At 42.6% G+C, this 12,415-nt stretch overlaps 1 protein-coding gene across 1 annotated transcript in view; it reads right to left on the bottom strand.

Moving 5' to 3' along the window:
• Positions 1-12,415, bottom strand: part of MAML2 (mastermind like transcriptional coactivator 2) — a 410,701-nt gene that overhangs the window by 214,014 nt on the left and 184,272 nt on the right. The window lies entirely within an intron of this gene.

The following is a 12,415-nucleotide window of genomic DNA, read 5'->3' as shown; positions in this document are numbered from 1 at the left end:
TACTGGAGTGGATAGCCATTCCCTTCTCCAGGGAGCAAACCCAAGTCTCTTGCGTTGCTGGCAGTTTCTTTACTGCCTAAGCCACCTATACTCCAATATAAAATAAAGACATTAGAAGAATAGTGATGCTTCTCAACTTGTTTGGGACTCAGTGGGACAGAGGGATGCTGTAGCTTGGGCTCCCTCAGAAACTCCAGCAGAGATTAGTAGCTGAACTGAGTCAGAAAGGCTGATCAGGGGACTTCCCTGGTGGTCCAGTGGTTAAGAATCTGCCCTCCAAAGCAGGGCATGTGGGTTCGATCCCTGGTCAGGGAACTAAGATCTCACATGCCATGGGGGCAACTAAGCCCGTGCACTGAAACAAAGAACCCATCAGCCAGCACAGCCAAAAATAAAAATAGATAAACTAATTAAATAAATATTAAAAGAAGAGGAAGGAAAGGTGAAGGAAGAAAGGTCCTGGGAATGCTGGCGGGGCTCAGAACCGTCTGAGTTCCATCTGCCTTCTTGCTGGTTATGGTTCTTCAAAAGGCCCTTTAGGGCAGGGTCAGACTGTCTATTAGGAGACCTCCTGCATTTCTCCGAGTCTCATTTGCCTCCAAACCATACCACGCACTGGACAAGGCTGTAACAATTCACTAAGAAAACCTAGGAGGAAAATCTTGTGCTTACCAGAATGGCCTGGTCCCATATTCAGTCATTACCTCCGCATCACTTAGAACAGGGCTTTGTGCTGTAAGAATGCCTGGGAGGCAACGTCACTTCTTTAGAGAAAGAGCGACAGAAGGAACCTTCCCCGCCCTGCCCCCTCCTGCTTTCGAGAAAGCAGAGATCAGTGAGCTAACTCATGATCTAAACATATCCAGCCCACACGGCCCGGGCAAAATAATTACAGCCCGAACAATGGCTCCTGGCTGATGTAGGTCTGAGACGTAAGGGCGGTGTGGCCTCTTTGGATTGAGTACTATCAAGTATTACAAGAGGAAACATAAAAGAAAACAGAGCACATAAACAAGCTCCCTGGATCACTGACATAACGAGCTCTTTCACTTTGCTTGGTAAACCCCACAGAGCACAAGGGTTCTGCTGACCACCCCCCGCCGCTTCCTATTTCCAGCTCATCGAAGAACTGGCCCTCCGCCTGCCTGCAGACAGGAAGTGCTCCCGGTTTGCTGACACGCTTCGCCTCCGTCACCCAGGGCCTCCATCTGTCCACATGGTCAGATCTCTTCCCTGACCAGGTAGAGGAGCCCCTTTTCTTCTGGGTCCTTCTGCTCGCATCTCTCCCTCAACCCCCTGCGTGGCCTGAAGATGGCTCACACTGGCCCCGCGCCCAGACAGCCTCCTCCCCCCTCCACCCACCCCACAACAAAGGTTTGTTAAATTAGTCACTTGGACTTTCCAGAGTGAAGCTGAAGGTCCCTTGCTGTAACTGTCAGCCGGCGAGGAGGCCTCTCTGGGGGACGTTTCGGAGCCACCGTCTCCTTGAGTGGGACGCTTGCTTTCGCCGCCATGTTGCTGCCCCCAGACAGCGCATGCGCGCAACGGCCCTGAGGGCAGGCAAGCGCGCCCACCCTCCCGACACCCAGCGCTCCCAGTGGCGGCTCAGGCTCCCATCCCTGACAGGCCAAGCCAGTTGCCTAAGCAGCTTTTTGTGCTTCATTTTTTCCAACTTGAAAAACAAGGATACTTAACTTCAGCACAGGGTGACCTGAGGACATATTAACCAGTTTCTGAAAACCATCTAAAGAGTTTGACCAGAGGAGGTAAAGAATGGTCCCTGTTCATCCAGAAGCACTGAGATTAAATAACTACAACAACAGCTCTTCCTGCTTTGTTGGGGCTGAAAAACAAATTACCGCTGAAAGCAAACCGGGGTCCCTTTATATAATGTTTCATCTCCAAGTTAGAACTTCAGTATTATGAGGCAATAAAAACAAAACAACGGAATCCTAAACTCAGTGTTCTCTTGGCCCCATGGCTCACTTGCACTGGTGGGTGGACTCTGTAATTATACTGGTTGAGAAGTCCCCAGCCACGTCTCAGTCGGGCGGGCAGAGCAGACTCTGCACTGTATTAGCAACAGCAGTCATTGGAGAGAGCCATTCCAATGGCGTCCCTGGCAGCATCGTTACGATGTGGCAGAGGAAGAAAGTGCCAGAAAGCCAGACACTACAAGAAGAGACTGATAAACAGTCTGTGCTTTGTATGTCTCTCAAAGCTGGCATTTGGAGAATACAGTGAAGTTTCTAAACTCCAGAAGCAAAGATGTATGTAGGAATGGATTGGATCTAGACTACACAAGCTTCATTTCTGACAGGGAGTGGTTGCTGGTTGAGAGAGGGGCTGTCCCACTTGATATTTCAATGTCCAAAGTGAAGGACTTTCCCTAAAACATCTTGACACAAACATCATGAAGCTTTGTCCATGAAATCACAGAAAATACAGAAAACATTGTTTATCCATCTGTGTCTAGAGTAGGAAATGGCAACCCACTCCAGTATTCTTGCTGGTAAAATCCCATGGACAGAGGAGCCTGGCAAACTACAGTAGGGCTGCAAAGAGTTGGACACAACTGAGTGACTGAGTGTACACATATATCTAACCACTAGTGGTCTTTAGAACAATGGCAGGTACTACAGTAGGAAAGTAACTTTAATCATGAACCTGGGGACTTTGGCAGATTCTCATCAGCCTTCTGTTGAACTAAATGCTAGCTCTTCTACCACCACTGGTTGTTCAACTAACAAGAATGACATGCAGGAGGCATGAAAATCATCTTTTAAGTTATCTCTTGCTATATAAAATTGGACTCTTGCAAGTAGCCAAGGAAATGGCAACCCACTCCAGTATTCTTGCCTGGAAAATCCCATGATGGAGAAGCCTGGCAGGCTACAGTCCACGGGGTTGCAAAGAGTCGAACACAACTGAGCGACTTCACTTTCTAAGTAACCCAATAATTTTACTTATTTATACTTATGATCTTTCATTAATATATCTACTTAATATAGATAAGTAGATATAAAGCTCACATATGTGGTTCACAAACATTTCAAAGAATCCAAATAAAGAAAATTCTTAAAGTCTATGTATTTGCTGTTTATATCACCTCTGTGGGTAATAACTTCTGTAACCTTACTGCCTGATCATTTAAGATTGCATTTTGTTTTTTCTTTCCTTTCATTTTTAACCCCTTAAAGTACCTATTTCAGACTTCAAGAGGAGGTCCCTGATTCTTATATTCCATTCTGTTTTAATTCAGTTCAAGGAGAATTATCTATTGTGTTTCCAGGACTGTGGTTTTAGTATTCAAACAAAGTATAAATCATATTTCCTGTTCTCAAGGTATTTCAAGTCCTGTAGGGAAGGCAAGGCTAAACACAAAACATGTTTTTCTGAGAGGGTACGATTACTGCTAAAATGAATTATATGGATAAGAGGTGCTACAGGGTCGAATAGACTCCAAGGTTTGGTGAACACTTATAGTTTATTTACAAAAGAAAAGAGTCTCAATTCTCATAGTTGGTTGACATGTGTTGGTCTCCCTAACATGGTGGACCACCCAGTTGTCCCCTGGCTTTGTTTTGTCGGTCCTGGGGTGACCAGGCCCACACATGGAGACAGGCTCTGAAAGCAAGATGCTGCCCAGGTTGACCATCTGTCTAGGTTTTCCTGTGTGACACGGGAGATGTCCGGAGTGATCGAGAACGCTCTCAAAGGTCAGCACATAATGAGCTGCTTGGGAGAGTGTCCAAAGCAGGCAGGAATCTCCACTCCTCAAACCTCTGCAAAGTCTGACAATAGGTCAACAAGAGTAGTCTTGAAATCGTAAAATTGGCAAGTCCTAATTTATGTATGAAGCCTAGTTTTTAATTTCACAGAGGAGCTGTCACGAGGTTCAGGCTAGAATGATCAGGAGTGAGACAACCCTGCAGGGAATGAGCCAAGGGCATTGCTTTTCCATGATCTTCCAGCTCTTGTTAAAATTCTCATTTAGAACACATATCATTCAAATGCCCAGGTAGATGGAATTTGTTAAGAGGATGTGGGTAAGCCTTTTTCTCAGCCTTACCTTTTGGGAAAGGAAATAAGATTTGCTGTGTTAGCAGAATAAAGCCTTCTTTGGGGGAAAAAGTCAAAAGTAGAGGAAAAATGTGAAAATTCCCAAAGTTGCGCCTTTGTGCCTTCCTAATTAACACAAGAGAACAGCTCTCCTTCTGTTTCCTGTTGACTAGTGGGCAAAGGGAGGCTGCTCTTCCTTATGATCCACAGATGTGAAAAATATTGATTTGTAAGAATCCCTGAGGCCCTAATGAAATTAATATGATTTTCATAAATACAAATTGTATCAGAACAGTTGTCATAGAAACTTGAGTGGGAAGAACAGAAAAGGCAGGAAAAAGTGGAGAAATTTGTGATCAGTTCTGGTTCAGAGTGTTAAGGTCCCTTGAATCTTACTGCAAAGCAGTGATCTTTCTAAATGTAAACTTCATTAAAAGGTTTGCCATCCACACTTCATCCACCTGCTGAAGTCCCTGTAGCAAGAAGTTCAATGCTTTTAAGTCAGCAGCCCTGGATTACCTACCCAGAATAATTTGCTGTCAGTCCCTTACCCCATCTCCTAGCAAGCCAAATTCAATTACCAGCCAAATTCCTAATCCAGTGTTTCTCAAACTTCAGTTAACAAAACAGATTGCTGGTCCCCACCCCTGGGGTGGTGCCTGAGAATTTGCATGGCTAATATATTCCCAGGTGATGATGGCCTGACACTGCTGGTCCAGGGACCACGTTTGAAAGAGCCACAGATCCTTGCCTCTACTCAGTATGCCCATTCCACTTTACGTAAAATAATACCACATTCTGAATTTATTATAGTTAGTTGGCATGCCCTGCACTGTAGTGTTTATGGTCTTGAATTAGGAAACAGTATATGTTCTAACAAACTTTGTTACTCTCTTGCCTACTCCAAGGCTTTTTTACTATAGGAAGAGATCAATAAGAGCTTGTTGTTAGATCAGGGGCGAACCAGGCAGAATTGACTTATCTTCAGAGCCTACAAAATCCCTGAGATGCTTATGATTACAGAATGCACAGAGCTACTTACATCAGGAGAGGAGCCCCCGGCTTCTCCTGCTTCCATGGACCCTTCAGGAGGCCATGTACCTCTTCTTTCCGTTTACAAGTATTCCTGTCATTTGAGCTTGGTCAGAAAGCCCTGTATTTTTAGTTTAATTTTAATTTTATATTGGAGTGCCTTGATTTGCAATGTTGTTAGTTTCAGGTGTACAGCAAAGTGGTTCAGTTATACATATGTGTGTATAGTTGCTAGGTTGTGTCCGACTCTTTTGCAACCCCATGGACTGTAGCCCACCAGGCTCCTCTGTCCATGGGATCTCCCAGGCAAGAGTACTGGGGTGGGTTGCCATTTCCTTCTCCAATACATATACATGCACCCATTCTTTTTCAGGTTCTTTTCTTATATAGGTCCTTACAAAATACTGAGTAGAGTTCCCTGTGTTATACAGTAGATCACTGTTGGTTATTTTATATATAGTGGTGTGTATATGTCAATCCAAAACTCTTAATTTATCCTTCCCTTCCTCCCCCACTTTTCCCTTTTGGTAACTATAAATTTGTTTTCTATGTCTGAGTCTGCTTTGTAAATAACTTAGTTTGTACCATCTTTTTTAGATTCCATGTATAAGTGATGTCATATGATATTTGTCTTTTCTCTCTCTTACTTCACTTGGTATGATAATCTCTAGGTCGATCCAAATGGACTTATTTTATTCTATTTTATAATAGGAAATCTCTGGTTTTGAACCCAACTGTAATACTTATAAACCCCATGGACTTTGGTAAGTTGACTGACTTAAGCTTCAATTTGCCCATTTCTAAGATGAAGTCTAATGATCCCTAATTTACACATTTTTCTTAAGGATTAAACAGAATGATACGTAGAATCTGTGTAGCTCTGTGCCTGCAACAGTAGGGACTCGCTTATACAGCCTCTGTTATTTATCACAAACACAAATTTGGGGGACACTGTAGTTTGCTCTGCACCCTCTAGGGGTGACCCTTGGTGCCCACTTGCCTATAAATTACTCTACAAGGCTTGACAAACAGCTGCAGGATAACCTGCGAGTCACTGCACCTTTCTGTGAGTATCAGTGACCCCAATTTCGGCTGAGGGGATAAATCTTCTTCCATTTTAATAAAATTTCTCAAGTGTCAGTGGAAAGTAGAAATGTCACTGCAAGAAGCCTCTAGAAACTACAGAGCTGAGAGTGCAGAGCATCCCTGAGGACAAGTCTCTGAGAAGATGCCTGTGTCCTGTGCTGGGGAACATTTAGAAGCTGAAACAGTACGAATGTGGTGGGGAAAGGAAGGGAATTCAATCTCCTTGGCCTCCCCCACACAAATCAATCACCAAGAAAATAGGCATTTGAGGAAAAAGTTCCTTTAGAATGTATTTCTATTTGTATTTCTATTACCTCATCTCATAAATCTCATTCCTTCCTAGTATGATTCCCTGAGCAGAACAGCCTGGATCTCTTACAGTCTCTTAAAGGGCTCATTTTTTGGACTCTGTAAGACAGACAAAGGAGTCTTGGAATCCATCAGATGGGACGGGGGCAGGTTAGAGGACCCATGAAGGGTCACGTCAGGCTGAGAAGGGATGATGGGACACTGACCTTCCAAGTAGCATCAAGTTTCTGGAATTTTCTACTCCGCTGCTGAAGGAAAAATTCAGGGCAATACAAACATAATTAGAAGATCTCCACTGTAACTTTTTAAGACTGTATGGTTTCACGTTCAGCATCCATATATCCTGAATTTTAGTCAACAGGCACAGTGTCATATTTTATTCCTCGGTTTGAATGGCATTGTTGTGTCCAGAAACTTCCCATAGTTTAGCTCCCAAATTATATCACCCAGCTTGCCTCGTCTCCCACATGATGAAAACGGGTAATTTTTGGTTTGGGAAATATAACCATTGCAATACACACCTTTCATTTTGCGAATGAGGAAAGTTGTATTACAGGTTGGTGTCAGCACCAGGGGACTGAAATACAGTTTTTCTGACACTCAATGCATTACTCCCTTCTAATACACTATGCAGCCATCATATTCATTTTAAGCTTTCAAAAGGCTTTTTCTTTAATTAAAGAAGCACTTTTAATCCTGACAATACACATGTATATATATAATTTAACTTTATTAACTTTACATATATATATATGTATAACATCATTGGGGGAATTCTCTTTACTTTATCAATCTTAATTTTTATTTTATTTTACTTTATTTTTGTGTGTATGATCAGCATATCCATGCAGAATCAGGCCAGAACTGTTTTTGCATCCATGAGAGGCTGATCGAATCAAGTGTTGGCATCTCTATTTGGCTTAAAACAAAGCATTTCATATGGCTAATAACATACTCAGAAGCCTTCTCCTCCAGGTCTAGCACCTTCTATGTTCCAAGGACAATACTAGGTATTACATGTAGGAAATTAATAAAAAAGATAGACTCTACCCTTTACAACTGAGCTTAAGCAACCGAGGAAGGGTGTCTAGGAAAGGCTCTTAGGCTGTCTCGGATACAAAAAAACCCTCAAGATCTGGTGCAGTTTAATTAAATGACCATCCTTCCCAATTAGCCATGAAAAACACTGCTTGTATAACTATGTCATTATCACTTCCTGCCTGGATTAGTGTAATCCATGATATGCAAGCCTTCTGTGCTCCAGCATTTCCTCTGGGGATTTGCAACTTTTGCAAAACCCCAGCTTTAGAATGCTGGCTAGAGCCAAAGCTTCATTACTCACATTACTCCTGTGCCAAGCGAGCTTCTCGTGCTTCCTTGATGGTGGAGTGCACACTGTGAACGCTCTGCAGTTAGAAGGAGAAGCAGAGAGAGCTCCCCCAAACCTGGGGCTGTCTCAGCAGTTTAAGCACACGCTTCCCGCACCCCAAGCAAAAGCTGGCAAGTGCCAGCCCCAGACGACATATGTGTTCATCTCCTGTTGCCTGTCAAGGAAAAGTTGGATCCCGTAGAAATGATTCAGATCCTCAAAGGGATCGACAGAGTTCTTTCTTCCAACTCTACAATTTTGTTTTTCTAGAATAGTTACTTCCTAAGGGACTTCCTCAGATAGGACAATTGTCTTTATCCTCATAATATCTTGGTTTTTTTTTTTCAGTCAAAAACTCACATTTTTTTCAGAAATGAAAGAATACTACAGATCAATTAGAAATATTTCAAATGAGGAAACTGCTTCTGAGAAAAAGAGAGAACATACTCAAACAAGGTCACAGCGAGGATTAGAATCCAAGTCTCTTAACTGATCTGAAGAACTGCTGGTGGGAAGGAGGGGACGTGGGCTGATTCATGCTGATGTACGGCAGAAACAAACACAATATTGTAAAACAATTATTCTCCAACTAAAAAAAAAAAACACAAACCAAAAAACTGCTGTGTGCTCTCATAGACAGTTCAGATTCCAGTGACCTGTGCTATATGGTCCACCTTTTCCCTCTACATTTATAGAAAGGGCCGTTTCTAACTATAAGCGCTCCAGCTCCTCGGTATTGTAATGGAAAGGGTTCTGAATTCCAAACACCATTTCTCATTGATAATATTGCTCAAGTAAATATCTCAAAATAGATTTTCAGCACCAGAGCAGGAAGACGCCCATGAAAGGAAGTCTCAGCTTCTGAAAAAAATACCACCAGGCTTTCGCAAAGCCAAACTGTATGAAACAGATCAAAGAGCTTTACACTGCCTTCTGGTTATGGTCACTCTATCTCTGTGAGTCTAGTCACTAAAGTGCAGAAATTCAGAGCTGGGAGGGACTTCAGAGATCATCTTGTCAACTCCTTCAGTTTAAAGGTGAAGAAAGTGAGACCCAGAGAACACGAGACTTGTCTCAGGCATAGAACTAGTTACAAGGAAACTGGTCTGTCTTTTCTCTGTCATGCTATCCTGTAACAAAAGGCTGAGGCCACCTGATATATTCAGTGGTTGTGCCAACAAAGCAATTGCTATTGAGCTCTATACATGAAACTCCCAAGAACGGAGAAGATGCTTTTGATTTTTTTAGAGTGATACAGATTGTGATGAAGCCCCAAAGTGATCCTGTCCAAAGCAGAAGACCAGCGCATGCCAATTTGCAACAATTCCTGGACACAACACAGGAAAAAACCACCATCCCACAACACAGGAAAAAGAAAGAAAGCAAGAAAGAAAATCACCCCGTCATGGTCTCAAAAGAAGTTGAGTCTGAAATCTGATGTTCACCATTCACCACATACCCTTTGATGTACGATGCTTAAGACAGCTAGTGTGGCACTTTCATAACTAAAGTGAGTATAAAAAAATGTCAAGTTCTGCTTTAAAAACAGTAACACTCCCAACAGAACTGAGTAGGGGAGAAATTAACCCATCCTTTCTGTTTCTCTCTTCACTGAACTTGGGCAATTTATTTCCTTAAATGTCTGGTGCTCAGAACTTTCAGGGGTAAGAACTTTGTAAAATAACAGTTTTTACTAGAAAGTTGCACATAATTATTATAGAAAATTGGAAAAAGACAGAAAGTCATCAAGAAAAAAACCAAATAGATCTATATATTTACCATCTGTAGATAAATAATGTTACTTAAAAAAACTCTATTAATACTTTAGCTAGACATGCATACACATAGATATTTTTTCCAAGGAATTTGGCTTCACATTATATATTGTTTTGTAGCCTGTTTCTCCTTGTTTTCACATTACAACTTATCAAGAACTTTTTTTTTTTCCCCAAGTAGTTATCAAACTTTACTGAACATGAGAATCACCTGGATGGCTTGTTAAGACAGTGTTCGAGTCCCAGTTCCAGTTTCTAATGTAGTACCTCCATGGTGAAAGTGAAAGTGAGTTGCTCAGTCGTGGCCGACTCTTTGCCACCCCATGGACTGTAGCCTACCAGGTTCCTCTCTCCATGGGATTCTCCAGGCAAGAGTACTGGAGTGGGCTGCCATTTTCCTTCTACGTCTATGGTTCAGTTCAGTTCAGTTCAGTCGCTCAAGTCGTGTCCGACTCTTTGCGACCCCATGAATCGCAGCACGCCAGGCCTCCCTCTCCATCACCATCTCCCGGAGTTCACTCAGACTCATGTCCATCAAGTCAGTGATGCCATCCAGCCATCTCATCCTCTGTCATCCCCTTCTCCTCCTGCCCCCAATCCCTCCCAGCATCAGAGTCTTTTCCAATGAGTCAACTCGTCGCATGACGTGGCCAAAGTACTGGAGTTTCAGCTTTAGCATCATTCCTTCCAAAGAAGTCCCAGGGCTGATCTCCTTCAGAATGGACTGGTTGGATCTCCTTGCAGTCCAAGAGACTCTCAAGAGTCTTTTTTTTTTTTTAATTTATTTTTAAATCTTTAATTCTTACATGCGTTCCCAAACATGTACCCCCCTCCTACCTCCCTCCCCATAACATCTCTCTGGGTCATCCCCATGCACCAGCCCCAAGCATGCTGCATCCTGCGTCAGACATAGACTGGCGATTCGATTCTTACATGATAGTATACATGTTAGAATGCCATTCTCCCAAATCATCCCACCCTCTCCCTCTCCCTCTGAGTCCAAAAGTCCATTATACACATCTGTGTCTTTTTTGCTGTCTTGCATACAGGGTCGTCATTGCCATCTTTCTAAATTCCATATATATGTGTTAGTATAATGTATTGGTGTTTTTTCAACACCACAGTTCAAAAGCATCAATTCTTCGGCACTCAGCCTTCTTCACAGTCCAACTCTCACATCCATACATGACCACTGGAAAAACCATAGCCTTGACTAGACGGACCTTAGTCAGCAAAGTAACGTCTCTGCTTTTGAATATGCTATCTATGGTAGAGATCCATAATTTTCATTTCTAACAAGTTTCTAGGAGATATTGATGAGGCTGGTTGGGGAACACACTTGGAGGGCCGTGGTTGTAGTACAGTGTAACTTTTCTTTCTTTCTTTTTTAATTGAGGTTGTACCTAATTAGATTCTCACAACAGAGTACCAGCATCTCATTTTCTGATTTCCTTGAGCAACTCAGGATATTGTAATTTTTAAAACACCTTTACTAACTTGAAAGGAGAAAAACAGCACGGTATTGTTGACTTCTTTTATATTCCTTTGACATCAGTTGAGGTTGAACATCCCCCCACATATTTATTTGGCATCAGTGTTTATGATTTTGTGAATTGCTCTGCCTTAGGCAGGATATTTGTGTAGGTATCTTATATAACACAGACCATGAGGACACTGGCCATTTTAATGGACACAAGGAAAAATCCTACGTAAAATGTTATTTCCCTACAATTCTCCTTAAACACCAGCATTCACTTTTCTCTCTTTTACACACACACACACACACACACACACACAGACACACACACACACCCCCCTCAAATTGTGAAAGACTGCCAGGCTATGGGCAGTCCTAGGGAAACTTCCACTAACGTGGCAAAAACACACCAACCTAAAAACCCCCAACTGAATTTGGTGAGTCAGGTCTACTACAAATAGCCAATCAAATTGAGGTAAAGGATAAGTGTTACAATGTTTATGGAGTTAAATTTAAAAGAAGGTGGTTATCTTACCTAATAGGTTTTTCTCCTTGTTTTCTGCTCTGCTCTGGGGAAGGCGCATGGACTCAGTGGAGCCGTGGCTCCCATGCCAAGTAGAAACTGGAAGGAAGAAGGTCTGAGGAAAGAACTGTAACTGCTGATCTTTGAAAACTTTCCTAACTTGCCACCATGGAAGCCTTAAGGTCGAACACCAACAGCTAAACCTTTGGTGGAGGATTCTGCACACTCAGGCTCTTTGGCATTCACTGGGAGAAATGTCATATATAGACTTTCACAGCTGAAGGAGAGCTGGTGTCCAAAGCATCCACTACCAAAGCACTGTTCTAGGTTTCAGCTTGTCTACAGAGTTTGGGGGGCTTCCCAGGTGGCATTAGTGGAGAAGAATCTGCCTGCCAGTGTGGGAGACTCAAGAGACACGGATTGTGTCCCCGGGTCGGGAGGATGCCCTGGCGAAGGGAATAGCAACCAATGCCAGTATTCTTGCCTGGAAAACTCCATGGACAGTGGAACCTGGTGGGCTACAGTCCATGGGGTTGCAGAGTTGGACACAACTGATCATACACAAACTCACACCTAAATAGGCCAGAAAGCAAAAATACACACACACACACACACACACACACACACACAGAATTTTTAAGAATTTTCTTTTCCTAAAATTCTTCTGAATAAATACTTAGTGACTCTTCCTCTAGACCAGCATAATTTGAAGTTATCTTTCTCTGCTTTGTTTGCCATACTGACTGCCCATCTCTTAAAAGCATAGTTTTATGAATACTTTC

This window comes from Ovis canadensis, chromosome 15 (assembly GCF_042477335.2).
Source record: "Ovis canadensis isolate MfBH-ARS-UI-01 breed Bighorn chromosome 15, ARS-UI_OviCan_v2, whole genome shotgun sequence".
In the NCBI taxonomy this organism is placed as follows: Eukaryota; Metazoa; Chordata; class Mammalia; order Artiodactyla; family Bovidae; genus Ovis; species Ovis canadensis.
The sequence above is the reverse complement of the archived record's forward strand: the minus strand, read 5'-3'. Positions and strand labels throughout refer to the sequence as shown.